The sequence below is a fragment of the Anomaloglossus baeobatrachus genome, chromosome 6 (assembly GCF_048569485.1).
Source record: "Anomaloglossus baeobatrachus isolate aAnoBae1 chromosome 6, aAnoBae1.hap1, whole genome shotgun sequence".
In the NCBI taxonomy this organism is placed as follows: domain Eukaryota; kingdom Metazoa; phylum Chordata; class Amphibia; order Anura; family Aromobatidae; genus Anomaloglossus; species Anomaloglossus baeobatrachus.
In genome coordinates this window covers 523,268,018-523,283,993 of record NC_134358.1, presented here as the reverse complement: position 1 = coordinate 523,283,993, position 15,976 = coordinate 523,268,018, and the positions used below count along the sequence as shown (strand labels likewise).

Genomic DNA, 15,976 nt, shown 5'->3' with positions numbered 1-15,976 from the left:
ATGATACTATATAAGAAATAGTATCAGAATGGACCTGCTGTACTTACTGGGAATGTGCCGTAAGCCTCTTATCCTGAATGGCATCTGGCAAACAAGTGGTTAACCCAGTGTGCTGAGATAACAGACACCTTGCATCATATACAGGGTTTTTTGCCTTTATATACAGTCAATTCTTTCAGTGTTATTGCTGCATTTTCTCTCCTGTTATGAATGGGGGAGGAAACGCACAGCAAACCTGACTTCTCATAGACTTTGCTGGGAAGTCAAATGTCAGAAACTTCCAACAACAAAACTGCAGCAAGAAACGCGACAAACATGTGACAAAAAACGCAGCGTGCGCATGTAGCCTTATAGGAAGGATTTTTCCTGCCAACACTATTTTTTGGTGCAGAAAAAAAAAATGCAAAAACACAGAGCCTTATGCCCTATGCGCACAGTGCAGTTTTTCCGGCGTTTTTGGTGCAGTTTGTTCCTCTAAACTGCATGCATTTCCTTCCTCAGCAAAGTCTATGAGAATTCAGAAAGGCTGTGCATACGTTGCTTTTTTTTGGGTGCAGATAGAAGAAGCAGCATATCAATGCTTTTTGCGTTTTTCCATTAAATATAGCGGAAAAAACGCATGGGCAAAAACGCACCGAAACGCGGCAAAAACGCATGCAGCCAGAGGTACGGTTTTTTTGCTGAGAAACAAAACTGCTTTGTGCGCACATAGCCTTAGGGTACGTGCCCAGGATCAGGACTCACTGCGTCCTGGACGTGGCGGATCCTGACCTGTGGGGCCGCGAGTCTCCTCTGCAGGAGACCGCAGCTGCTCGTACTCACGATCAGGGTTTGGTGCGCTGCGGTCTCTCGCTTGTGTTATCCCTACAGTGGACGCATGTGAATCCGCAGCAAATAATTGACATGCTGCGGTCTGGAAAGATGCACCGCATGTCAGTGTTTGCTGTGGAAAAAACAAGCACAGTGGGCACGGGATTTCAAGAAATCCCATCCACTGTGCATGTACTGTACAACGCTGTGATTTGGATGCAGCTGAAGCATGCTGTATCCAAAACACTGCAAACACTGATCGTGGGCACGCACACTTACATGCCCACGTCCGGACATCCTGCGTTCTGGACGCAGTATGTTTTCTCGTCTGGAGACGCTATTGCCGCCAAGGGCGGTACAGTGGTTCAGTGGTTAGCAGTGCCGTCTTGTAGCGCTGATGTGGGTTCAATTCCCACCAAGGACAACATTTGCAAAGAGTTTGTATGTTCTCCCCGTGTTTGCATGGGTTTCCTCCCACACTCTAAAGATATACTGATAGGGAATTTAGATTGTGAGCCCCAATGGGGACAGTGTTGCGAATGTATGTGAAGCGCTGTGGAATTAATAGCGCTACATAAATGAATAAATATTATTATTATTATATATTGTCCTATACGGGAGAAAGCAGCGGTTTGTGTCCATCATCAGGATTTTGGTGCAGTGAATTTTTGCTGTTTTCTACCGTGGTCTGTGCAAGAATAAATTGACATCCTGCGGGTCAGGAAGCTGCACCGCAAGTCAGTTTACGCTGCGGAGAAAAGAAGCACAGTGGGCAGGAGATTTCTAAAAATTCCATCCGCTGTGCTTGTACTGTACAACGCAATGTTTGAAAGCAGCGAAAACACGCTACATCCATAACACTGTCAACCCTGATTGTGGGCACGGGCCCTTAAGGTTTGTACATAGGAGTATTTGCAGCAGATTTTAATGCACCAAAGAGTACAGAGAGTTGTCAGGAAAAAAAAAACTACATAAAAACGCATGTTTTTTTCATCCTTTTCTAATTTCATTACATTTTTTTCCCTCTGAATAGGTGAATAACACAGCAAAAAATGCTGAAATAGTTGACGTGCTGCAGATTTGAAAAACATTTTTCTGGTTCAAATGTGCCATGAAAAAATAGGCATCATTTGCACTGTCCTGGCATTGTAAAATGCAACGTTTTTTACCCTTGAAGAAGCGCAGTGTGTGACCAAGCCCTTAGGCTAATTGCACACAGATTTTTTGTGGATGGTCAAAATTGATGTTTTCTAGTAGAAATAAGTTCATAAGTTATAAAAAAAAAATCAGCAGGATTTCATCTAGAAAACTTGATTTTTGTCACTTATCTTCCACGTGCAATCCATTTTCTTACAGCAACTCCACTTAGTTTCCTATGTTACAGAATTGCAATGTATCAGTAGATGCTATTATTTTTTATTATTATAGCACCATTTATTCCATGGCGCTTTACATGTGAAAAAGGGTACACATAGCATGGACACGTAAAATAATCATAAACAATACAAGGCACAGACTGGTACAGGAGGAGAGAGGACCCTGCCCGCGAGGGCTCACAGTCTACAAGGGATGGGTGAGGGTACAGTAGGTGAGGACCCCACCCGCTAGGGCTCACAGTCTACAGGGGATGGGTGAGGATACAGTAGGTGAGGGTAGACATGGTCATGCGGTGCCATAGCGGACTGAGGGTTACTGCAGATTGTAGGCTTGTTGGAAGAGGTGGGTCTTCAGTTTCCTTTTGAAGCTCGTCAAGGTAGGAGAGAGTCTGATGTGTTGTGGCAGAGCATTCCAGAGTATGGGGGGTGCACGGGAGAAATTTTGGATGCGATGGTGGGAAGAGGAGAGGAGAGGGGAGTAGAGAAGGAGATCTTGTGAAGATTGAAGGTTACGTGCAGGTAAGTACCAGGACACCAGGTCACAGATGTATGGAGGTGACAGGTTGTGGATGGCTTTGTAGGTCATGGTCAGGGTTTTAAACTGAAGTCATTTGGCAATGAGAAGCCAGTGAAGAGATTGGCAGAGAGGAGAGGTCGAGAATGGCGGGGGGAGAGGTGGATTAGTCGGGCAAAATAGTGTAGAATAGATTGTAGGGGTGCAAGACTTTTAGAAGGGAGGCCACGGAGTAGGAGGTTGCAATAGTCCAGGCGGGAGATAACAAGGGCATGCACTAGGGTTTTTGCAGCTTCTTGCTATATGGTGGCTCTGCATGGAATCCAATTTTTGGGGAGTTGGTGAGTTTTTCGATTATTGAAGCTAATTTGAAAGGTTTTGGAAAAGTTTATTTTTCGATGATGCAATTTTTGAGCCTTGTGTTTGGACAGTACCTAGTTAGGTCGCCATCAGGACACGTTTCAAAGAAGTTACTGCACTTTTTCCACCAGGTGATTATCTGAAATGGAAAAAAAAAGAAGACTGAACATATGATTAGTAAAGTGGTGTTGTAATGGAAATTAATAGGAGGAGTAAAAATAAACAAAAAAAACAACATTAAAAAACTCCACGTGCACTTAGGGCCCTTTTCATTAAGACTAGTGTAGCGCATGCTCGCGCTGTTAGTCTCGCTGGACTATAAGGCCCCAAATTCATTTAGAGGTGTACACCAATTAATGAACGCGGCACATCAGCTCCAGAAATTTCCGGAATACAAACTGCTGGCACTTTTAATGAACTAGACGGGCGTGACCATACCCCATCTTGCACTGGCTCCTCCAATGTTGATGGAAACGATTCAAACTGGTGTGAAAATGCCAAAAGCTCCAATATTTAGAGACTTTTCAAAGGTTTTAAGCCAATTTTCTGGCTTTTAAGCTTTGATGACTTGGCTTTAACCATAAGGCTCTTTCATACATCCGTGTATTTGGTCTGATTACAATGCACAGACTGGCCGCAGCTGTCCCGACCCGGGCATGATCGCTGCATGCAATTATAGGAAGCTGTCACTCTTGGGTCCTTAGAGCTGTGGCCAGTCCGTACATTGCGATCTGACATAGGACTGAGTTTTCAGAGGAGAAACACCAAGTTTGGGAAGTTTTGCAAAAATTCATCTAAAAGCTCTGTGTGCAAATTAAGGTATGTGCAAACAACGTTTGGAATCTGAAACTTTCTATCACTATGCCGCTTTAAGAAAAAGCTGGCATCCTATTTCCTGAACCGGCTTCACCGGTGGCTTTGCAGTCGTTTTCACGGTAGCTCTACCAACAGCGTCCTCTTTCTGTATCCTCTGTAATAGTCAAACACCGAAGCAGAAGAGTCTTTATATTCACCAAAGTATAGAGATACCCCAAAGACACCGTAATACAAATGTATAAAACATTTTATTAACTATTGATGCATAGGGTATTACAAGGTATACATAATAATGAATTCAAGAAAAACCGGAGTGAGTTAGTGAAGGAAAAGGAGGGGAAGAAACCCCACGTGACCCAGGATGGATAACAATTCTCACATAGGACCTGCTGTTACAGATATAGTACTGAGGTACCCTCATGCCCATAAGGAAGGCTGACTCAAGGACCTGGGGTCCATTGTCCCGCTATGCGGTAGCCTCATGCAGTTGCATATGACCATCTGTCAAGATTATAAGTGTAATACTAAAAATAACCTCAGGCCCATATAACAAGTCTAACCCAAAGACCTATGGTCCACTCTACAGCTAGGCAGTAACCTCGTGCAATTGTAAAGAGGTGCCCAAACAGTAGAACCACGTCTACCGTCCAGCAAGGTGTGAGGGCTTACCTAAAACAAACAGATCGTCAGGGAGTCCTGGAGTACACGTGGGGACCGACGTCCCAACACGTGTTTCGTCAAGTGCTTCGTCGGGGGACGATGATTAAAAGTGCTAGGAGTGAGGTTTAAAAAGGGAACCTGATTGTCACCATTGTACCATTAGCGGACACTTCATATATGTAATGGTGCATAGTATATGTATGTGCATTGAATGCTATATTGCGCTTGATTGGACTGAGGAAGCTGTACTGGCGATTGCATAGATGGGAGGTCTATCTTACGTAGCACTGCAGTGACACCCGCTTCCTGATTTGCATCGCGTCCGTGGCAACGTTCGTTGCGGCGAGGAACCGGAAGTACTATATGGTGACGTCACCGGAAGTTCTTACTTCCGCCGGTTCCTGGCCGCCGATACTGAGACGCGGCGCGCTCCGTAGTGGTGAGTCACTCCAGTGCACGTGGGGAAGGGAGGCGTGTTCTTGACAATCAGGTTCCCTTTTTAAACCTCACTCCTAGCACTTTTAATCATCGTCCCCCGACGAAGCACTTGACGAAACACGTGTTGGGACGTCGGTCCCCACGTGTACTCCAGGACTCCCTGACGATCTGTTTGTTTTAGGTAAGCCCTCACACCTTGCTGGACGGTAGACGTGGTTCTACTGTTTGGGCACCTCTTTACAATTGCACGAGGTTACTGCCTAGCTGTAGAGTGGACCATAGGTCTTTGGGTTAGACTTGTTATATGGGCCTGAGGTTATTTTTAGTATTACACTTATAATCTTGACAGATGGTCATATGCAACTGCATGAGGCTACCGCATAGCGGGACAATGGACCCCAGGTCCTTGAGTCAGCCTTCCTTATGGGCATGAGGGTACCTCAGTACTATATCTGTAACAGCAGGTCCTATGTGAGAATTGTTATCCATCCTGGGTCACGTGGGGTTTCTTCCCCTCCTTTTCCTTCACTAACTCACTCCGGTTTTTCTTGAATTCATTATTATGTATACCTTGTAATACCCTATGCATCAATAATTAATAAAATGTTTTATACATTTGTATTACGGTGTCTTTGGGGTATCTCTATACTTTGGTGAATATAAAGACTCTTCTGCTTCTGTGTTTGAATGTATCCTTGAGTTGTTGCCTATAATTTTTTGGATCCTCATGTTATACACAATCCTCGGTAATAGCTTGCAAACGAAACCGCCCGAAGAATGAACGTCACTTCTTTTAACCACTCCAAGGTTTCCAAATAATTAAGCGGTTAAAAGGAATGACATAAGCTGCAACATGTGCACAACAATGTCATTTGATTTTGCTGTGCCTTATGTTCGTTCTTTGCAGCGGTTTTATTGACCTCTTTTAGGCTAGGGCCCCACTTTGCGTCGTCCTACTTGCAGTTCTAAATGCACATTTTTCCCTTAATTTATTTGACCAAAGTTGCCTTTTTCAGAAATTTAGCACTGAAAACGCATGCATATTTACTGCTTTTTTGATGCGTTATCAGCGCTTTTTACCTGCGTTTTGACCTGCATTTTGATAGCTGCGTTTTGAACAACAAGACACTGCTAAATAAAGTTTAAGCAGTCAAACAGAATGAAAAAATAGAAAAAAAGAAAACAAATCTATATTTCACAGTAAAATAATTGAAATTGATTTATTTCATAAAATTATTGCGGTAATTCATTATTTAACGGAAAAATAGCAATAACTTAATATTTTTCTTTAATTAAATTGTCGGATTATGTGTGTGTGTGTGTAAAGGGACATATGAAATCATTATTTTAAAGTCCAAAACGCATGTTTTCTGCACCCAAAAAGCTGGTAAAATGCTGGAATTTGATGGAATCTTGGTTTTAGCCATTTCTCATTGACTTCAATGTTAGCAAAACGGACCTAAAATGGCAAAAACAACTGACATGCTGCTTCTTTGAACGCATGGTTTTTGCCACAAAATATGCAAATTAAACGCAACGTTTCAAAACGCAAAGTGGGGTCTAGAAATCCCCATTTTCCATAGACTTTGCTGGTAAATCAAACCACTTGCCTTTGGGCATGAAAAAGGTGCTTCCCAAAACGGACCTAAAAAGCACCTGAAACGCAGGTAAATACGCAAATTGGGGCCCTAGCCTTAGGCTCTGTGCACACTTTGCTTTTTTCCTTGCAGACTTTAGTCAATACTACAAGGAAAAACACATCCCAGCAAAAGTCTATAAGAATTGTGACTTCTTGTGCACACGCTGCTTCTTTTTTCCTTGCAGATTTTGTTGCTTAATAAAATGCAGCATGTCCATTGTTTCTGCGTTTTTTTTTTCTGCGTTTCTATAATCCCCTGCACTGCTTTATCACTAAAGGAGATTATATCTGTAAAGATCACATCACACACCATGAATCCGGCCGGCATGGTGTGTGAGGCTCTGTGTAGCTCAGTAACATGGGGTTGTCATAGTGACAACCCAGGTTTGCCATGGCAGCAATCGGCTCCCTTTGATCACATTATAGGGGAGAGGTAAGAGATTCCTCTCTCTGCCTCCTGAATGCTGCGATTACACTGATCACAGCATTCAGGGGGCTAAACTGCTGGGAGCGGCACTGCGACCGTTCTGGCCAGTGAGAGCCAGGTTCCGGCTGTGACATCAGCCAGAGGTCTGGCAGCGATCGCGGGGGACAGTGCCTGAACCCTCGCAATTGCTATGACTAAACAAAATGCAAGACAAAACGCATAGTCGGATGACATCCAAGTGCAGTGCGATGTTTCACACGCTCCCATAGACTTGTATGGGGGCGTGTGAGCTGAGACTTGCTGACAAATGCAATTCATTGCGATTCATTGCTCATGCATGTATGGCATGAGAAATCAGTTGCAGATGGACACTGCCCCATAGTTTTGCACTGGTGGGAGTGTAATCTGATGGTATATCGAATTGCACTCGCCCGTGCAAAACGCAAGTGCAACCGAGGCCTTAATCTTCTCATTGATCTTGTGAGATTGCAGATTTTCATACCGTTGTTTGACACTTACCTACCCACAGCCGGTTAAATCCCAAACAACTCACACCCTAAAACTTTCTAGGAAGCAAGTTTACTATTAATCTTTTAATTATTCCAGTGAACCATAAGTATGGGGACATGTACTGACAATACAGAAGAGTTATGGTATTACTTCTCGGTAGTGTTACTCGGTGTCAGATTACTGTATAGTCCGACTCCACACAACGAGATTCCTTTGCTCGGGGTGAGTTCTCTTTGTAAGGTTTCAGATATTTTGGTAATGTTATTTTTTTAATACCTACCTAATATAAAATACTATAGCCTCCATTCATCATTTGCTTTTATAAAATCACTTTCTATTTTGTCTTTGTTGTCATTTTTGTGCCTAATTCATGCAGTTTATGAATTTTGTGCAAAGTCAAATGTGTTTATTTTTTCTAGTTTGCACTAGTAGTTGCGATTTTCTAGAGCAAAAAGTTGCATCTTTCGCAAAAATCATATATATTTTTGCCAAAAAACTCTCTCACTCAAAAGGGATCTGGTGTGCATCAAATTTTGAGACTTTTTAAAAAGTTGCAATTGATGAATTAGACAAAAAAAATCTGTAATTTCCAAACTTTGGCCACAATGGCGAACAGAAGAAAAAACAGGCAAAAACATATAAAGTGAGCTTTAAAAGAGGCGCAATCTACGAGAAGAATTAAGCGCAAATCAAAAACAGGTAAAAGAAATGCCAAAAACTAGATAAAACTAGCGCAATAAAGAATAGGGGCATACATTTCTTGGTTCTCGGCTGATCCAGGAAGTGTAGGCGCTGCACCAGGGGAGAAACACGTTCCCAGTAATTGCTGCTGCACTTTGGACATATACTAAACATAAACATACAACATCACGCACTAATTGACATCCAACTCTATAAATCCTACAAAATATAAAAAAAGAAAAACAACATCTTGAAAGTTTATTTGCAGTTTAATAAACAAGAAACTTTGCATATCATTTCTTACTAAAAATCCTCTCTGTTCCCAAAACTAGGGAAATTTCTTAATTCTATAGTTTACTGCTCATTGCTTAGGTTACCGGCCACCTCATCATGGTTGGTTTCCTAGGTTAAGAGCACTCACCTGCAAGTACAGGGTGGGCCATAAGTATGGATACACTCTGGGTGGGCCACTACTATGGATACACACTGGGTGGGTCATTAGTATTGATACACTCTGGGTGGGCCATAAGTATGGATACACCCTGGGTGGGCCACTACTATGGATACACCCTGGGTGGGTCATTAGTATAGATATACCCTGGGTGGGCGATAAGTATGGATACACCCTGGGTGGGCCACTACTATGGATACACCCTGGGTGGGCCGTTAGTATGGATACACCCTGGGTGGGCTATAAGTATGGATATACGCTGGGTGAGCCATTAGTATGGATACAACCTGGGTGGGCCATAAGTATGGATACAACCTGGGTGGGCCATAAATATGGATACAACCTGGGTGGGCCATAAGTATGGATACAACCTGGGTGGGCCATTAGTATGGATACACCCTGGGTGGTCCATTAGTATGGATACACCCTGGGTAGGCCATAAGTATGGATACACCATGGCTGGGCCATTAGTATGGATACATCCTGATAAAATGGAAGTGGTTGCTGATATCAGCTTACCGTTTTTACCAGAGTGTATTTATACTTATGGCCCACCCAGGGTGTGTCCATACTTTTGGCCCACCCTGTACTTCTCTTTAAAGCTTGCTGGTTCATTGGATCTGGAGTGACGCTTTAAATCTAAGCCCCCTGCCCCCTGTCATATACTCGCCCGCCGGCGGTTTCACATTTCACTGACGTTGCTCCAGTCCTGCGGCGTTATCTTGTGCCCATAGTTTCTGACTGTCCGGAAGTCAAAAGCTATGTCACAGGTGCTCCATGCAAGTCTATGAAAGTAGCAATGAGGCTCTTATAGACTTGTATTGAGTTGTAACCTCTGGCGCTCCATGAAACACTGCAGCTGCCGGCAGGTCACAAAGTGCGAAGATCTACTGGAGCAGCGGTGGAAAACGATGAAGACGGAGACAGGTGAATGTAATACAGGGGACTTAAATTGAGGCTGAAGTCACACTTGTGTGTGACTCACGCAAGGATCTCATCACATTGCCCGGACCGGCCAGCAGCTCCCCTGACAGGAGCGTATCAGCTTCATGTATTTATATACCGCTTACTCGCTCCTGTCAGGAGAGCAGCTGGCCGGTCTGGGCAATCCGATCTGATATTCATGTGAGTCACACAAAAGTGTGATTCCAATAGGGAAATAATAAAAATACGCTGGAATAGTGTTTTAACTTCTTCACAACCTTGGACGTATCGGTACATCCAGGGTCGTGTCCCTCCTTGTTTGCGCTGAGCCTGCACCTTTCCTTGCTGATCTGAGCAGCCGACATGTGCCACTAACAGCGGTGGGCAGATCGGACATTCGCCTGCTGCTGTTAACTAGCTAATTCCCACTGTCAATCTCTGACAGTGGGATATAACATGCGCCGTTGGGGAGCTTGTAATTTATGGCTCCTATCATCGGCCCTGCGACGTGGTCATGGGACGCCGATGGGTTATCATGACAGCTGGTGGTCAGATGATGACCCCTGTATCTGTCAAGATGAACTTCCGTGAAGACCAGTTAAAGGGAACTCGTCACCACTTTTTTGGCCTATAAGCTGCGGCTACCACCAGTGGGCTCCTATATACCGCATTCTAACATGCTGTATATAAGAGCCCAGGCTGCTGTGTACAACATAAACAACACTTTATAATACTCACCTAACGGTCGCTCGGTTGGCCAGATGGGCGTCTCTGTTCTCCGGTGTCAGCGCCGCCTCTTTCGGCCATCTTCGTCCTCCTTATTCTCTAGCTGCGGTGCATGACGCGTCTGATATCACATACACTCGCCGGCATTCAGGTCCTGAGCAGGGCAAATGAAAGTAGTGCGCCTGCGCAGGACCGGCGAGTGTGTATGACGTAGGACGTGTCATGCACACAGAAGTCAGAAGGAGGACGAAGATGGCCGAAAGAGGAGGTGCCGGCACCGGAGAACGGAGATGCCCATCTGGCCAACCGAGCGACAGGTAAGTATTATAAAGTGTTTTTTATGTTCTCACAGCGGCCTGAGCTCTCATATACAGCAAGTTAGAACGCTGTATATAAGAGCCCGGTGGTGGTGGCCGCAGCTTATACGCCAAAAAAGTGGTGACAGGTTCCCTTTAAGCCTCGGTGTTCACAGGCGCTCGGTATTTGTCCTATACAGGGCGGTGCTGATGCTTATGCACTGCTCTGTACAGCACAGGCGATCAGATAATACCAGCTGCAAATCCCCTAGGGTGACTAGTAAAAACAATAAAAAAGGGGAAAAAAAAAAAGTTTCCAAAAAATACAAAATGAAGAAACATAAAAGTTCAAATCACCGCCCATTTAAAAAAATAAAAAATACACATTAAAAAATGTCCAATATATCAAAATTTAAAATAAATAAATCTGATCACTAAACAGCATAACAAAAAAAAAATTCAATATGCCATAATTAACTTTTTTGGTTGCCGCAACATTGCAATAAAATGTAATAAGAGGTGATCAAAACATCGCATCTACCAAAATATGGTTTTGTAAAACCGTCAGCTCAGGGCACTAAAAATAAGGCATCGCACAGCCCCAGATCCCACAAACTCAGAACATTATGATTCTAGGAAAATGGCAACAAAAGCACCAAATTTCTGATATTTTTCCACCAATTAAATAAAAACACACACACACACATACATTATATATATATATATATATATATATATATATATATATATATATACACACACATATATATATATATATATATATATACATACATACATACATACATACATACATACACACATATATATATATATATATATATATATATATATATATATATATACATACATACATACACACATACTTACACATATATACACATCTATATACATACACATATATATATTATATATATATATATACATACACACATATATATGGATACACACACACCCACTTTTGGTACCCACGTACTCGTACTGACCTGGGGAATCATACTGCCAGCTTAGTTTTACCATACAGTGAACGTCGTAAATTATAAAGAAATAAAAAAAACTGTGGAATTGGTTTGTTTGGTTTTTTTTGCAAGTTTACAGTGTACCGTAATTTTGTCTCCGTTTTCTAGTACACTATGCGGTTTCAGTCAAAAGTACAACTCGTCCCACAAAAAATAAGCTCTCATACAGCTACAGTATGTTGAAGGAATAATAAAAACGTTATGGCTCTTGGAAGAAGGGGAGGAAATAACAAACCAAAAACAGAAAATTGGCAGGTGGTGAAAGGGGTTAATATTGAGCAGAATTCAGTATGCTGACATCCCCCCTCTATACAGTATGAGCCCACACATAGCCCCCCCATATACAGCATAAGACCCTGCATAGCTCCCTACATACAGGATGAGCCCTCAAATATCTCTCTATATACCATATGAGCCATCAAACAGCCCCCCAATATACCGTATTTTCCGGACCATAAGGCGCACATAAAAGCCTATGATTTTCTCAGAAATCGACAGTGCGGCTTATAACCCGGTGCGCTTTATATATGGATACAGTACAGTACATGGATTGAGCATTACGGCCACCGTAGTCAGGAGCCTCACTGAGTGCGGTGATATGTACAAATCTGTGCGCGGGAGCAGCGCGGGTTATCTGTGCCCCAAAAATGCCTCCTGTTAAGCGAGATGCTTATGATGCAGATTTTAAGATTAAAGCTATAAATCATGCAGTAGAGCATGGAAATAGAGCAGCTGCAAGAGAATTCAACATAAATGAATCTATGGTGCGTAATTGGAGGAAACAAGAAGATGCACTGCGCCAGGTAAAGAAGACCAAACTGAGTTTCCGAGGTAACAAAGCAAGATGGCCACAGTTGGAGGACAAAATAGAACAGTGGATTATCGATCAGAGAACCGCTGGTAGAAGCGTCTCCACTGTCTCTATTCGACTGAAAGCCACAGCGTTAGCACGCGACATGGAGATCACAGAATTTCGAGGAGGTCCTTCATGGTGCTTTCGTTTTATGAAAAGACGTAATCTCTCCATCCGCACCAGAACTACTGTCTGTCAACAACTGCCAAAGGATTATGAAGAGAAGCTGGCCATTTTCCGCACCTACTGCACAACCAAGATAAATGAAAAGAACATCAAGCCAGAACACATCACTAACATGGATGAGGTCCCCCTCACTTTCGATATCCCCGTAAATCGTACTGTTGAGAAAACAGGGACCAGTACAGTATCTATACGCACCACAGGAAACGAGAAGTCCTCTTTCACTGTAGTTCTCGCCTGTCAGGCTAATGGCCAGAAACTACCACCCATGGTCATTTTCAAGAGAAAGACTTTACCCAAAGAAAAGTTTCCTGCTGGTGTCATCATCAAAGCTAACCCAAAGGGCTGGATGGACGAGGAGAAGATGATTGAGTGGCTGAGGGAGGTCTACGTCAAGAGACCGGATGGTTTCTTTCACAAATCCCCATCCCTATTGGTTTGTGACTCCATGCGCGCCCATGTGACCGATAATGTCAAAGCCCAAGTGAAGAAAACTAATTCAGAGTTTGCCGTAATTCCGGGTGGATTAACCAAAGAGCTCCAGCCAGTAGATATTGGCATCAACAGGTCATTAAAAGTTAAATTGCGAGCTGCGTGGGAGCATTGGATGACAGAAGGTGACCACACATTCACCAACACAGGGAGGCAACGCCGGGCAAGTTATGCCACTATGTGCCAGTGGATCGTGGATGCCTGGAAAAAGGTATCAGACTCCAGTGTAATCCGAGCTTTCAGGAAGGCTGGAATCATCACTGAAGAGCTAAGCAGCTGCAATGAGACCGACTCAGATAATGATGAGGGGGACCCGAGAATGCTTGATACAGAAATCGCCCAACTGTTAAACTCCGACACTGAAGATGAAGAATTTGATGGATTTGTGGAGGAAGAATGAACTGAAAATGTATTGATTTGCAGTTACCGTACAACTGAACAAGTTGAGAGTTACCGTACGTATTGTGAAAGAGTTACCGTAAATAAATTTTGACCTACAGTACAGTCTGAGCTTTTTCATTTACGGTAAAGTGAACCTTTCACCAGTTTTATGGCCCCTAAGCTGCGGCCACCACCAGTGGGCTCTTATATACAGCATTCTAACATGCTGTATATAAGAGCGCAGGCCGCGCTGTACAGCATAAACATCACTTTATAATACGGTACTCACCGAAACCGGTCACTCCAGTGCTGCTTGTCCAGATGGGCGGCGCTGTTCTCCGAGACCGGCGCCTCCTCTTTCGGCCATCTTGCTCCTCTGTCTTCTGAAGCCTGTGTGCATGACGCGTCCACGTCATACACACTCGCCGGCACTGAAGTCCTGCGCCTGCGCAGGACCTCAGTGCCGGCGAGTGTGTATGACGTGGACGCGTCATGCACACAGGCTTCAGAAGACAGAGGAGCAAGATGGCCGAAAGAGGAGGCGCCGGTCTCGGAGAACAGCGCCGCCCATCTGGACAAGCAGCACTGGAGTGACCGGTTTCGGTGAGTACCGTATTATAAAGTGATGTTTATGCTGTACAGCGCGGCCTGCGCTCTTATATACAGCATGTTAGAATGCTGTATATAAGAGCCCACTGGTGGTGGCCGCAGCTTAGGGGCCATAAAACTGGTGAAAGGTTCACTTTAAATGCGCTGCGGCTTATAATCCGATGCGCCTTATATATGAACCTAGGCGCCTTAGCCGACGCTAACTGCTAATGCGGCTTATAATCCGGTGCGCCTTATGGTCCGGAAAATACGGTATACAGTATGAGCCCCCACGTAGCCTCTCTATATACAGTATAAGACCTCACATAGCCTCCTATATACAGTGGGGAAAATAAGTATTTGATACACTGCCGATTTTGCACGTTTTCTCCCTACAAAGAATGGAGAGGGCTGTAATTTTTATCATAGGTACACTTCAACTGTGACAGAATAATAGAATAAAAAAAATCCAGAAAATCACAGTCTATGATTTATAAATAATTCATTTGCATTTTATTGCACGAAAAAAGTATTTGATACAATAGAAAAATGAACTTAATATTTGGGAGAAACCTATATTTGCAATTACAGATGTCAGACGTTTCCTGTAGGTCTTGACCAGGTTTGCACACACTGCAGCAGCGATTTGGCGACTCCTCCATACAGATCTTCTCCAGATCTTTTAAGTTTTGGGGCGGTCACTGGGCAACATTGAGTTTCAGCTCCCTACGAAGATTTGCTATTGGGTTCAGGTCTGGAGACTGGCTAGGCCACTCCAGGACCTTGAAATGCTTCTTATGGAGCCACTCCTTAGTTGCACTGGCTGTGTGTTTCGGGTCATTGTTATGCTGGAAGATCCAACACTGACCCATATTAATGCTCTTACTGAGGGATGGAGGTTGTAGGCCAAAATGTCACAATACAGGACCCCATCCTTCCTCCCTTCAAGACGGTGCAGTCGTCCTGTTCACTTTGCCGAAAAGCACAGTCAAAGTATGATGTTTCTGCCCTTATTCTTCATGGTTGGGATGGTGTTCTTGGGGTTGTACTCATCCTTTTTCTTCCTCCAAATACAGTGAGTGGAGTTGATACCAAACAGTTCTATTTTGATCTCATCTGACCACATGATCTTCACCCAGGCTTCCTCTGGATCATCCAGACGGTCACTGGTGAACTTCAAATGGGCCTGGACATGTGCTGGCATGAGCAGGGGAACCTTGTGTGCTCTGCAACATTTTAATCCATGAAGGTGTAGTGTGTTACTAATTGTAATATTTGAGACCCAGCTCTCTTCAGAATATTGAACAGGTTCTCCCGTGTCATTCTGGGCTGATTCCTAACCTTTCTCAGAATCATCATTACCCCACGTGGCGAGATCTTGCATGGAGCTCTAGACCGAAAGTCATCTTGTGTTTCTTTCATTTTCTAATAATTGCACCAACAGTTGTTGCCTTTTCACCAAGCTGCTTGCCTATTGTCCTGTAGCCCATCCCAGCCTTGCGCATTTCTACAATGTGGTGCCTGGTGTCCTTAGACAACTCTTTGGTCTTGGCCATGATGGAGAGGTTGGACTGTTATTGATTGAGTGAGTGGACAGGTGTCTTTTATACAGGTAATGGGTTCAAACAGATGCAATTAATACACTTAATGAGAGTAATGACAAAAAGCTTATAATTGGAGACTTAGGGTGCTTTCACATCAGCAGTATTTCGCCGCTCTGCCGGATTCGTCACAACTCCAGTACAGTGCGATACAGTTCAATGGCATGGCGGCAAGTTCCGGTCTCATGCTGTCATGGGACCGGAGCATGTTAC

General features: G+C 43.7%; 1 protein-coding gene across 1 annotated transcript in view; it reads right to left on the bottom strand.

Moving 5' to 3' along the window:
• The window catches only part of MAP3K8 (mitogen-activated protein kinase kinase kinase 8), a 106,425-nt gene that overhangs the window by 50,969 nt on the left and 39,480 nt on the right, over positions 1 to 15,976 (bottom strand). The window lies entirely within an intron of this gene.